The sequence below is a fragment of the Bufo gargarizans genome, chromosome 1 (assembly GCF_014858855.1).
Source record: "Bufo gargarizans isolate SCDJY-AF-19 chromosome 1, ASM1485885v1, whole genome shotgun sequence".
NCBI classification, from domain to species: domain Eukaryota; kingdom Metazoa; phylum Chordata; class Amphibia; order Anura; family Bufonidae; genus Bufo; species Bufo gargarizans.
Window position 1 is genome coordinate 612,998,570 of NC_058080.1, and position 14,442 is coordinate 613,013,011.

Genomic DNA, 14,442 nt, shown 5'->3' on the forward strand with positions numbered 1-14,442 from the left:
ATTATATCTGTAAAGAATAATCAAGGCAACTGGAAGTACTGTAGATTTCTTGAAAAACGTTTCACTCGTTCTTCCAACGAGCTTTCTCAATTCTGAGTGACTGTACAAAAATGCTGGGAATAAATATGTAACTGAATCAACATCTGGTAATTATACAATGTCAAGACAGCACACATTGTGGCAGACAATAGATGTCTAACCCCCCCCCCCCCACCGCCTCTATTCAAGCTTGGCTTCTCCATTTTTACGTAGATGGCCTCTTTCACGCCTCGTTTGTACCAATCGACCTCCTTATCCAGAACACGTACTTGACTGTCCATATACAATGGAGATACAATGCTGTCTTGACACCTTTTTCTGGGAAGTCTTTATCACCTACTGACTCCAATTAGGATAATGAATCAACACCTTTGACCCAGTGCTGGGTATAATTACCAGATGTTGATTCAGTTACATATTTATTCCCAGAATTTTTATACAGTCACTCAGAATTGAGAAAGCTCATTTGAAGAACGAGTGAAACGTTTTTCAAGAAATCTACAGTACGTCCAGTTGCCTTGATTTATTCTTTACAGGTATACCATGACCTGGATAAATGAGAACCTTCACAGACAATAAAATTATAGTTTTATAGACTTCACCCACCTCTCTTTTCCCTTGTTTTCCGTGAACTAATTTATTCAGTGAGAGGTGGCACCTTACTTATATTATAGTCCGTGAATTGCTAGATTTACAATAGTCACATTCCATAACAATACAGGTGTATATCCAACTGAGGTGAGTACTGAGCCAAATAACATGAAATACCCTCCACACGACTTTTTCACCTTAGGAAACTGTGCTTCTCTTGGTACCAAGGGCCCCACCAGCAATCCTTAAGGTGTCCCTACAAATTTGTCTAAATTTGATCAAAACAAATGAAATTTAACAACAAATTGTTGTTTTAGCCAACCAATGATAATTCGCTATCATCTGAAAAGAAGTCAGCTATGTTTAGTATTTTCGTACAATAGTTGGCTGAAAGAAAGCTCTTTCGTTGAAAGAATTATTGCTTGTGGACAAAAGATCTTTCTTTAAAAAGAACATTTCCAGAAAGGTCTTTTGTCTATGTCCCAGTTTCATTGAACATGTATGGCCAGTGTGAACTACTAAAATGTGTAGGTCCACATCTGCAGAAAACGTTCAGCAGATGTTTGTGCAACTGCTGCTCAACCATCAACCTACTACTTATGTGTATGGTCACCTTTACATTTATAAAGTTTAAGACATAAATATTGTATCCAAATTACTACATTAAGGGTACTTTCACACTTGCGGCAGAGGATTCCGGCAGGCAGTTCCATCGCCAGAACTGCCTCCTGGATCCTGCAATCCAGACGCAAACAGATGGCATTTGTAAGACGAATCCAGATGCGGACCCGTCTGACAAATACATTGAAATACCGGATCCGTCTTTCCGGTGTCATCCAGAAAAACGGATCCGTTTTTTTATTTTTTTTTAGGATAACATAAACACTGTAATGGCCGCTATATTGGCTATCATCTTTGAAAATCCAACAACCCTTCAACAAGTGTCACATCAAGTGAATGTATTATCCATATGCAAATCTGTCCAATGCACCACCTTTTAAAGAGTACCTCCAATTTTAATATATCTCTATGAAGTTTCCCTGTACGTTAAATTATTAGCTAGTCCAAGCATGTAGTATAAGTATTTTAATAATCGAATGCTCCATGATGCGCAAGCTACTGCTTCCTATTCATTTACTTAATTGGTGATGGCGTTCCATGTCTAATGAGAGCAAGAATAATAGCAGCTAAATTTTGGCTCACATAAGCCATGCTATTGTACTTATAGACAAAAACTCAAGTTCACAGTAAATGCTATGCATTCTCAAACGCAATTAAGTCTCATTTATTTTTAGCATGCAAAATTTCCCCTTAATCATCCACTTTGTTGTCTGTGCATTTGATTGTTATTAGCTTGAGCCTGGAACATGAAAGCACTTGCAAAGAATCAGTTTGCACTTCCTGCTATAGGTTGTTACATTGAAGTGACTAATTTGAAGGCAAAATGTCCCTATCGTGTTATGTTTGTGTTTTATTTGATTCTTACCCGTAATTATGCATTTTGCTGCAGAAAGCAAAAAAATATCTCTTTTAAAGGGGTTGCCTCATCTGAGACTTTGGTGGCATATCGCATGGAATGTCAGATATGATCGGGTCCAAAAAGTGGGACCAGCACCTATCTCCAGAACGGGACTCTCGAAGTGAATGGAGACAAGCCGCGCATGTGTAGTCACCCTCCATTCATTTCTATGGGACTGCCGAAAGTAGCCATCCGGTGGTTTCTCTAGCATTTCCATTGAAGTGAATGAAGCAGTGGCTGCGCTTGCGTGGCGCACTCTCTTTCACTTTTGAGTGCCCATTCTGGAGATAGCCACTAATGTCTCAGATGAGGCAACCCCTTAAACTAAAGCTTATTTTCATCTACAATCAAAACGCTATCAGAACATACGAGTCTTTGATTGGTCAGTATTTGTTGGCTCATAAAAAAAGGCTATCTATAAAGCAGCTTCATTGTTATATGTGTTAATTTTGAAGTGTAAAACGGCAACATAACAGGAGCCGTCATCCAGCTTTCCCATACTTCTGAATGGCAAATTGCCTTGTTAGCAGCCTTCTAGGGAAGGGCAGAGGCAATACCTGAAGTGTCTATGCCCTTTACAAAATTTGCAACAGGAACCCACATGTATAATTCATGGTTCTGGTCTACTCAAGTGGGCCCGGTTCCAGGCCTCAGATGATACTGCAACCCCTGCATCCCCTATAGTTACACTGCTGGGAATGGGCAATATTAAAATGTACCTAAACAGAGCTATTCAGATGTCTAGGAAAGATGGGTCATGTAATGGCTAGTTTAAAAAAACTTGATAGAAAATAACCACTTGAACCATAATAAATATTATACATTAATTGTGTAGGCAATTATTAAAGTAGGTTCAGCTATGGTAAGGATACATGACTATGATAGGAACCACATAGTTGCTTCTATGCAGTCAATTAATGGTGGCTTTTGGAATCTAATTTTGGCTAGAGCTATAGAGAGTCCCAATCAGATATTTTGCAGTAGTTGGAGTGCAACCCACAGTATTACTTCCCAGCATAAAGGTTGCTTTGCAGTCATGCCAAATACCCTTGTGTCCTGTACCTTGTCAAGCCAATGGAAGAAACCAATGATATTGTATGATTCGGAGTAATACTTTAGCAGTTCCATTCTCTTTTCTCAGTTTGGACGCGGTAACAGAGAACACAGTCGTTTTCTGCTCATTTGTGCGACACTATTGTGATAAATGACGCCAATAATGTGTTCACAGATGCTTTCTCCCCCAGCAAAAACACAAACGCAGAATCTAGAATGTAGTTTGTACCTCATGTAAGTCCTATGGGATATGATTTGAGACATTGTTATAAGCAAGATTTGTTGTTTCAGTCTTATTCCTGATAACAACAGGTGTGCTATTGTTGGAGCCAGCTGTCAGGAGACTAATAATTAGGCCTAATTAGAATTAACTGGTTTGACTGGATACATGAAAATGATAATCAAAGCAGTGGAAATGTCTAGGCTGGCACTCCTATATTTATACCAGTGTTTATGCAATAACCACCTTGACGGATAGAGTGTTTGAGGGATCAGCTTTAGAAACCTTCCAGATGTGAAGTGGCACTCCTTTACTTCATTTGCCCCTTTGTCATTTGTTGACTTGTGCTTCTTTTTTGCATTATTTTCCAATATAAAGAATTTTATAAAATTTATGGCTTCTGGTTTTTGTATCTTCATTCAGTTACTTTAAATTAAGAGAAGGACAAGGAATTGCAGAGAATAGATACCAGTGCCATTTTGGTAATTCATATAAGGTCCAGTGTGCAATCTGCAACTGAATTGATGATCTTGAAGTAATTGAACATATTTCCTTCAAAGTCTCAGCTCTAAAGATGATGATGATGATGATGATGTTGGGGGAAAAATAATGTATTGGATGGTAATGTTTGATAATTTTATTTTACCAGGAGAAAAGCCACCTCCAGAGGTCTTGGCAGTGGCTTTCTTCTCTGTTCTCTTTAAAAACACATTCATGGTCAGCTGACCATGTATGTCTATAGGGGAATCGGGAGAGATAGTTGTGGGCTGAACAAACATTTGGCTCACAGCTATTGATGATGTTGGGAACTTTCATTGTCTTCAAAGGTCTTATGTGATTTTTAACTAAGTTGTCTATGACCATAAACAAGCCAAATCTTGAGACTGTACAGCAACTTTTGGGATGTATTTTAATTCATCTGTGAAATTCAGTCATTGCATATAAAGAACAATTTGCAATTCATGTGTGCCCTCACATGCCAGGTATTTGGTAATAAACAATGAACTGCTTCAATATGGCAAACATCCATTAGAAGGCCACCCCCTGTTTTCATTTTTTTATTCTTCTCTGGCCTTGCTATGCTGTGACATGTATGATACAAACTAGTTAATAAATTCCATACCATACACCACAGGGAACTAATCTGTGAAAAATTGATATGTAGACGGAATTCCATCGGTGTGCTGACTTCTGTGACACAGCATGTGCTCCATTTGAAACCGTGATATGTTCAGACCTGTAATTAGACATAGGGTTCATACAGTGTAGGAGGCGAGTGCACCATTATTAAATAAGTCTATCAGGAAGGGCATTTGGTTTTCTTATTTCCTTTGCAATGAAGCAGTGTTTAAATGTCTGATTGTACAGATAAATTACATATTGCTAGATACTGTAGAGGACCTGTGGAAGCTTCGCCATGATAATGATAAAGCCACGATAATGATAAAGCCACGATAACTAGAAGATGAACACAGGAACAATTTAATTACAGTGATAAAACAAGATTCCGTGCTGATCAAGGGGTAAATGAGATGTTAGTAAAAAAAAAACTAGAATGCTCAGTAAACAAGTTTGGACAATAAGAGAAGCACAAAATAGTCTTGAAGAAAAAAAGAACTCCTCAGGCATAATGTTATGCTAGGCAACAAGATTTTCATGCTTTATCTTGGTTTCCATTTTATAAACCCACATATGTTCATATCTGCCTTGTTCATTATTGTTGTTCTGCTCCTGCAAAACAACGAAAATGACAGCAGTGGTTGACACCGGTTGCACCTGATGGACCTTATTGACTATAATGATGTTCATCTTTTTAGTGGACATAACAGCTCATCATGCTGCACTGTAATATTTTGTCTACTATGTTTGATGGAATCTGCAAAGAAGGCTCCTAATGGAATGTCTTACACAGATGTAAAGATGTTTTCTGGGGGAGCATATGCCAAAGGACACCAATAGGACTTTTCCAATTTATATCTGAAATCTGGTGTGTAATATATGGCAAGCATTTGTTGGTAACGGCGATTTACCAATATGTAGCAAATGTGTCCTTTTTTTCACTGATCATCTGCTGCTGGGGACAGCTAGGCTTGTGAAATGGCATTGATGATACATAGGACCATCTTTCATGACATTTCTGCTGTTGAGTGTATAGGTGTCCTAAGCTGGCTATGCGCAAAAAAAACTGGTATCTCCAATACAATTGTCCACTAAGGTCTTTTGCTTCTGTAGAGTATCTTTTCTCTGAATGATAGTACCATGACTGAGAAGCACATAAACTGCCTTTGTTGATTTGCCTATAGGAAGGTGCAAGGGTGCCTTTCTGCTGCCTGAGGAGAAAACTGATACATGGCCCCCCTCCAATGCCAACTTCTTAACCTAACTCCTTTGCCACAATGAAGGCGCTGATTGACCATGGCCCTTCTGCTGCTCCCCTCTTGCCCTACCTGGTGCTGCCTGACGCGATCGCCTTACCTGGCCTCATTGGTGGTGCACCCCTGGGAAGGTGACTATACAAATAAGATTGAAGTGTAATAGGTTGATGGTTGAAAAATGGTTAGATGAACAATCGTCCTGTTAAATTAACATTATGCCAACACAGCCATACAAATTATAGTCTAAATATGTAGAATGGAGCGGGCATAACAAGTAATCATGGGGCCTCATAGCAAAACGTTGAGAGTGGCCCCATTCCATCATGATGACTTTCAGCAACATGTTCAAAAAAGCTTATGATTGGCACATGTGAGTGAGCACATTTATGTCATAGTACATAGGTAATGCACTAAGTGATGTGATAATAGTGAAATAATATACACAGTAATGTCACAGTACGGAGATAATAAAGGCAGTTGTGTACAGGAATAATCTACTCGTTGAACACTGGAATTATACAAACAGTAATGTTGCATAGTAGTATAATGCACATATGATGTCACATACAGGAATAATAGTGATGTCACAGCACAAGTAGAATGCAGAAAGTAATGCCGCACAGAAGAGATAATGCAAACAACAGAAGTAACCATGAGGTGCCATAGTAAAACTTGGGGTTCTATTCAATTTTTTATTTCATTTACATCCATGTTGAATGGCACCAGGCAAAGGACAAAAAAAATCTTTCTGACAAGGTCGTTAAAGGACTGGCATCCTATAGGACCAATGATAATGGCCTATCATCGGTTGGCTAAAAATCTTTTATAAAATTTCACCTGACGAATGATCGTTTTGGTTGAATCCCTTTTGGACTAATGTGCATGGCCATCTAAAAGGAAAATTTGCTTGTATCATATATCATGAATTGTGAAAATACTAATTTCAGTGAAGAAACCAATGGCAGGACTAGGCTACCTTCACTCAACTGAAAAAAAGGCAGTTTTTTTTCACTAATGGCTTTCTTAAAATGGGCATTAAAAACTTCACTCTTTAATTGTATGGGGGCTATTTATCATGAAAATTGACAAAATACGATATGTCCTATTTTTTTTTATGGCCGTTATTCATAGGGTGTCAAGGAAACAGTCGTATGAATAACCCCATAGACTACTATTGCTTTTAAAACATCCATGTGATGGCTTTCATGTGAATGTAGCCCGGTTGTACCTTCTGTCTCAGTCATGTCATTATATTCTGTTTTCCTCAGACTGTCTCCATTGTACCAGGGTGTCCACATGAATGGTTTTCCACTCACTGGTAAATTTGCACTTTTCCCTAAAGATTTGTCAAAGTTTTTGCCCTGCGTCCAGGTAAGAGATATATATTTTGTATACAGGCAGCTTCCTTAGTTCCTTTAAAGAATGTTGTTCTTTGTGTTTCCTTATAAACAGGATGTAGGGCTGTGAATTTGTCCGTGGGACAGGTTTTACAGAAGAGGTTAAGTTACAGCTTAATTCTGAATGAAATGTGTGTATGCATTATTATACACGCTGGGTTCTTCGACTTCTATTACTCGCTCCATTCATGCAGTCTACCTGCGTTTGCTGGATTAGGTATATAGAATTATTATTTTTTATGACAAAGGATTAGTGATGATTCACAAGAGCTGTTCTGTGGGGTTAGTGCTGTAGGGAGTATCGGCGCTTCATGCAGGCTGGATAATTGGTGGCAGCCGAAGGCTTGCAGGTCTTCTGCAGTAGAGCACAGCCAGCTAGATTGAAAACTAAATTTGTTTTATTAGATCTCAGTGCATTGACATGTGTGTTCTCTAGAAGCATAATTTATTATCTTCATTACCAACTGCCGGGTTTCTAGCACATCTTGACATGTGGGGGTTATATCTATGATGACTTGATCTGCTTCTACAAAAGCTGTCCAACCTCAGTAGCCAACCCCCGAGCTAAAAGTGAAATGTGGCCATGGTGTTGGCTTTTGTTTAATGGACGTTTTTTTCTTCAAAATTCTGTTATTCTTTGTCGATTTACATCGTAGTGATTACAATGTAACAGACACTGGCTTCCCAGCGAGCCGTCCATTGTTGCTATGGAAATAATTCAGTTTGAGGAGCGTGATACCACTGATTCAATTAATGAGCCATTTCAGAGGAGACTTCCATAATGTCACATAGTAAATAAGTAGAAATTTAAAAGGAGAGAGATTATGTCCTTTGGTGACAGAACAATGGAGGTAAAGGTGAAGATTTACATAACCCTCCTTCTTAGCTCCTCTTTGGTCTTCGCTGCATAGAACTTTACAGTTGAGGTCCTTGCATATGATTTCAGATTCAAATTACTTCTGAATGTCACTTTCTATGATGGCTTAGATTCAATTGTCGATTCAAACTCAAAGACCATTCCATAGATTGGAACCACAGATGGTGAACTTGTTTTATTTAAACATGTTGATCACATTTTTCACATTCCAAATGTATCTATTTTTCTAAAATTCCATCCATTGCGGCACTTTTTTTATGAGGACGAGACCGATTGTTCTATACATCCTTATCTTTATCCTTAATTAGAATTCCAGAACTGTAGTAAGCTGTAGGCGTAAGGGTGTATTAGACACCCCGATGCTGTAGACAATAGTCGGGAGGGAAGCGTTTCCTCCCGGCAATCGTCAGATAGCTAGCAGAGGACACAGCTGCTATTATTACATGCAACGATGTCCTCTGTGGCATGGGAAGGAGTGATCTCTATGCCATCGCTCGTCCCCATGCAGGGCAATGGTGTGCCGGAGGCAGATCACTATTGCACAGCGTGATCTGCCATCGGCACCATTGTGATTTTTAAGCATGCTTAAAAATCACAATTTCCCGAGGAACAAGCTGGCATTTCGAGGCACTATTAGACTGACAGATGATCTCAAAGGAGCTTTCATAGGAACACTCGTTAGCGATCATCTGCCAGAAAATCTGGCAGTCTAATACACCCTTTAGGCTAGTTTCACATCTCCAGCATTTTTATCTGGCAGCCAGTTCCGGCAGAGAATGCCGGGAATTGGCTGGACAGAAATCGCAGTGAGAAGCGGTTTCTGTCGGTTCGATTCTCACCATTTTTGCCGGATAAGAGTCTGATCTCTGCCGGACCCTATTATAGTTAATGGGGCCGGCGGGCACTCTGGTTGCATTTGGCAGTGCCGGAGCCAGAATTGCTGCCGGAGATGTGAAACTAGCCTTACATAGGAGAATGAGGGCTATGTAAGGGGAAAACTGTGACTATAATTTGTAGTAGTGATTGTAGTTCAATATCTGCTATCAATGCAAGTGAACAAAAATAGCTAGGGCTACTTTCACACTCACATTTTGGGCGGATCCGTCATGGATCTGCAAAAACGCGGTTCCGTTACAATATTACAACCGCATGCATCCGTCATCAATGGATCCGTTTGTATTATTTGTAACATAGCCAAGATACATCCGTCTTGAACTCTATTGAAAGTCAATTGACTTACATTGTGTGCCAGGACGGATCCATTTGGCTCAGTTTCGTCAAGTTGACAGCAAAGCGCTGCAGGCAGTGTTTTGGTGTCCGTCTCCAAAGCAGAATGGAGACTGAACGGAGGCAAACTGGTGCATTCTGAGCGGGTCCTTTTCCATTCAGAATGCATTAGGGCAAAACTGATCCATTTTGGACGGCTTGTGAGATCCCTGAACGTATCTCACAAAGGGATAGCCAAAACGTGAGTGTGAAAGTAGCCTATATAAAATAGTCCAGGTTGTCCTGTATGTAATTAAAAAAAAGGGTCTGCTTTTTTTTTATACAAGAAACAGCTCTGTTGTGGTCCCTAAACAACACAAAGTTACACTAGCATTTTGTGTGTCTGTAAAAAATTCCAGAATAGCCATGTACATCTTTTTTGTCAGTCTACTTTCACACTGGCGTTTTGGCTTTCCGTTTGTGAGATACGTTCAGGGCTCTCACAAGCGGTCCAAAACGGATCAGTTTGCATTCTAATGTATTCTGAATGGAAAAGGATCCGCTCAGAATGCATCAGTTTGCATCAGTTCAGTCACCATTCTGCTTTGGAGACGGACACCAAAACGCTGCTTGTCCGTCTGATGAAACTGAGCCAAACTGAGTTTTCAATGACACAATATGGCACAATAGAAAACGGATCCGTCCCCCATTAATTTTCAATGGTGTTCAAGACGTCTTGGCTATGTTAAAGATAATACAAACGGATCAGTTCAGAACGGATGCAGACGGTTGTATTATCTAAACGGATCCATCCATGACAGAGCCGAACAAAACGTGAGTGTGAAAGTAGCCTCATTTGTAGTTTTTACAGCATTTTTTTGGGGGGGGGGGGGACATTTTTTGCGAACTGTGTGTTTGTCCCCTAGCATCTGCTATAAGACGTTTTTCCCCTGTGGAGAAGGTAATGTGATAATGCCTGAAAAAATAGCAAGATTTCCAGCATGCTGCTTTTTTAAGTAGTAGCCAGACAAAAAGAGAAAAAAAACACACCACCTGATGAACAAAAACGCCAATTCCTGTGTGACCTGCGTTCCATAGTTCTCATAGACTTTCAGCTAACATCTGGACAAGGCTTATTTACCGTAATAAATGCAGCCTCTAAAAATGGAAAAGTGCACAGAAATGCCAGCAAAGGCCTACATGTGAATGAACCCACCCAAAAAGTCTGCTCAGACAGCGGGTTTTCTCCACCATGGAGTCTGCAGCAGAAATCGGAGGCTGTCTAATCATTTTCTGCTGCGTTTAGTTTGACGTGCCGCGGGTCTGCACACAGATTTAGTCTTATTACATGGGGCTAATTTACATGTGGCCACTTGGAAACCACAGCAAAAATTGACTTCAATACTTTTCTTTCTACAATGTGGATGAAAAAACTTTGGCTAACTGCACACTGTGTGGATTTGTATGCAGAAAATCTACACTATTTATTGCGGATTTTGTGCGGTTTTTATGTTTTTGGTGCAGATTTTCAGTGAATTTTAACAACCCCTTGAAGTCTATGGGGTTTTTCTGCATGAAAATATTTGCGGGAAAAAAACGCACATAATCAACATTGTGTGCAGTTATCCTTTGTGTGGATTTCATCAAACTGGTGTAAAGTAGAACTGGCTTAGTTGGCCATAGCAACCAATCAGATTCCACCTTTTCTTTTCCAAAGCAGCTGTGAAAAATGAAAGGTGGAATCTGACCAGTTGCTATGGGCAACTAGGCCGGGTCTACTTTACACCAGTTTGATAAATCTCCCCCACAGTGTTCATACGTGGCATATGGTCTGTACATTGTTTGCTGCAGAACTGTACAAAATCTCATGCACACGGTGCAGATTTTAAATCTTCAGTACGTCAGTTTATGCAATGCTTGGGTAAAATCTACCACAAATCTCCATGTAACACTTGGATTTTGCTGCCCATTCAATGTGTATTTTGTAATTTTGTGAATCTGGCAACTTTCCATTCCAAGGTAAAGTCCTAAATGCACAGAGACATATAATTAGATCATATGGGTGTAGACAGGATTACCAACCAGAATTTTTCTTTTTTCTGGACAACTTATCCCAAAATCACGGACAGTCGTCATTTTTTACGTACAAATTGGAAAACCATAATGATAAAGATTATACATGTCTATATCCTAATATACTGATGAAAACTCATTACCGGCATTTGCTGTGAGCGTTAACATAATATTAATAATAATAATTAACCCAAAATAACCTAGTCAGGTACCACCAGTCTCGAAAAAATCCCAGATCATTTTTTTTTCCTGTTTACTGGAAAAAAGTCGCCTATTTTTATGGATTGTCCAGAAATTTATGGACGATTGGCAACCCTGGGTGTAGATCAGGGGTCAGCAACCTACAGCTGTTGTGAAACTACAACCCCCAGCATACTCCATTCACTTCTACGGGAGAGCAGCCAAACACGTGTGCATGCTGGGAGTTGTAGTTTTACCACAGTTGGAGTGCTGGAGGTTGCTAATCCCAGGTGTAGATGAATACATGAAAGAGAAGAGAAACTGCAACGCTCACCTGTGTTCGCTAATGGGAGGCACGGATTAAAGCTCGGACTTGGCTGAAGTGATGTGAAGAAATAGGATGAAATCCAGCTTCCCATAAAAACGATAACTTTATTTATTTAGCGGTAAAAGCATATACATTGACACCAAAGGTATACACGTTTCGGACAATTGAATCTTAGTCCTTAATCGTGACATAATGATCAATGATCTTGATCAATGATCAAGATGAATACATGGTATGCTTTGCTCACACATCTCGCTGTCTCGCAGTTCTTTTAACAACCTTTATGCAATGTGTTTATGCTGCACGCAGACAGTAAAGAAAGTTGAGCTTATCTGCGGCTAATCCTGCCCTGATATGCCTTTTGCAAGTAGGGCATTCTCCAAAACTGCTTAGATCTTCACTGTGAGTGGGACACATACAAAACCATTGACAACGTACAATACAGCAGTTTCTGGTAGTAGGCTTAGTAACACCTTTTAACCTTAGTAGGCGCCAGGTAAAATAGGTATAGTAAAACTATACCGCAATACTGTAGAATAATATTTATAATGAGCGTTAGCGCTGAGCCGGGAATGATTGCCACATTGAGAATGAGGTATTTGGTTTATACAGCTGGTTGATTTTACGGTTATCTAGATTTTGCTCTCTACCGGCCTGTTCGTACAATTCTCCTTTGTGCCTTTTATTATTTCAAGCTTTCCAGTGGATGGTCTACATTACAGTCTGCTGTTTGTACTTGATAACGTGCTAAACATGATGAAATTGGCAGTGAGAAATAAGTTGATCTTCGTCCAGATTATCTGAAAACATCATTTATCAGAGCCAAGAAGAGTTTAGGAGAGAGAACGTGTCTATGAAATGTCATCTTTCTTGTTATACCATATTATACCACGTACCAGGTCAGTGGAGCAGAGAGTCTCCTACAAAGAAATCATCAAAGCCACATTGATAGAGGATAGTGCAAGAACAATGGGCAACCTAGCCAGAGGTAGAGCAAAGTCCCTTACACCAAGTTATAGCTGTCTTCCTCCTACATAATATGATATTATTGTAAAGGGCAGTAATGTAGGTCACTCGTCTGCTTGGTCCCCTTCCCCCAGGCAATGTTTTCAGCCTACGCTGATTACCGCTTAGCACATTCATTATGTATGTAGTAATGGGAGAACTGGCAGATCACACGGTTATCACCAGCTATATGGAATATGACATAACTAAAATGGATTTTATGAAGAGAAATAAAAGAATAAAGTTTTCAAGTAAATCTGCTAGTTTTCTTTGTATTGCAATAGTGTGATTGCATCCCAAGATATATTTTAAGGCCTTTTGTGTTATCGTTTACAGTGAAGCTTCATTTTATGTCAATTGCAGTGTCAATAGTAGTACCATAATTAAAGATGGGCAAAGTTTTGAAAAAATTTGATTAGGCCGAAGTTCACCAAGAAATTTGATTTGTTACAAATTAATTAGTCACAAATTACTATAAATTAGGTATACCCAGGCAACTCTGCTTTAGGGTATGGCCACACAGAGCGGCTGTACTATGGGCAGGTTGCCCCGTGCGGCCAATTAGCCTACAGCTGCCTTTCATTTAATAATGAAGACCGCACTGTATAGCAAGTCTTCATTGTTAATGACCACACAACACTGTTAAACAGGGGTTGTTGCTGGTGTGAAGTTTGGCTGGTTAGGTTGGGAGGACAATATGTTGGCATATCCACTTCTCCAACCCTAGTTCTCTCCTGCCTTACAGTTGGGAGCCCTTCTTTTGCCATCTGCTTTTCCTAGTTTTCCACATCCTCTAATATCAATGAGAATATGTTATCAGGAACATCCAGTGCCTCCTCTCTCTGCATCTTGCTGACTTTTTTTTAGGACATGAAGACTTTAAAGGATGATTTGGAAGAAGTAAAGCCGGCAAAAGATGAGGATGGTCATTAGGGATGAGCGAATGGACTTTGGATGAAACATCCAAAGTCAATTTGCATAAAACTTAGTTCTAATACTGTACAGAGCAGTATCTCTGTACAGTATTAGAGTGTATTGGCTCCGATGATCCAAAGCTATTGCTTTGCGAAGTCTCACGAGACTTCGTGTAATAACTTCATAAATGAATTTGTACTGTAAAAAAACATATCCCGAACTTGGGTTCAGTTTCAAGTAGAAGCAAAAACTTCAGCTCATCGGAGCCAATACTTTCTAACACTGTACAGAGCTCCTGCTCCGTACAGTATTAGAACAAATTTTTATGCAAATCGACTTCGGATGTTTCATCCAAAGTCAATTCGCTCATCCCTAATGGTCATCATTAAAACCTGGCACCCCTAAGTAATGCAGACTGGATGGTATTGGTTGGCATGCTGGACACTGGAATAATAAATGCTTCCATCTTATTGGTATTGAATTATTTTATTGATTGTTTTCAGCAACGCTGTCCATAGCGCATGAGCGATTGCCAAGTCTATCCCTCTGCTCAGCTCAGGGACATGGGATTAGGGTTTTATAGGGCTGTGACATCACAGGGGGTAACTATCTGCTGCTGCATGGCATTATGGGTGATCTGCCGTTTTAGCAAAACTTGATTAGT

At 39.7% G+C, this 14,442-nt stretch overlaps 1 protein-coding gene across 5 annotated transcripts in view; it reads left to right on the forward strand.

The window, feature by feature from the left end:
- Positions 1-14,442, forward strand: part of SEMA6A (semaphorin 6A) — a 206,729-nt gene that overhangs the window by 44,802 nt on the left and 147,485 nt on the right. Inside the window, exon 2 of one of the 5 annotated variants that reach the window (XM_044275904.1) lies at positions 7,066-7,168. The exons of the other annotated variants lie outside the window; for them this stretch is intronic. The gene's annotated coding sequence lies outside the window, so the exon portion shown is untranslated. The remainder of the gene's footprint in view (positions 1-7,065; positions 7,169-14,442) is intronic. 5 annotated transcript variants of the gene reach the window in all.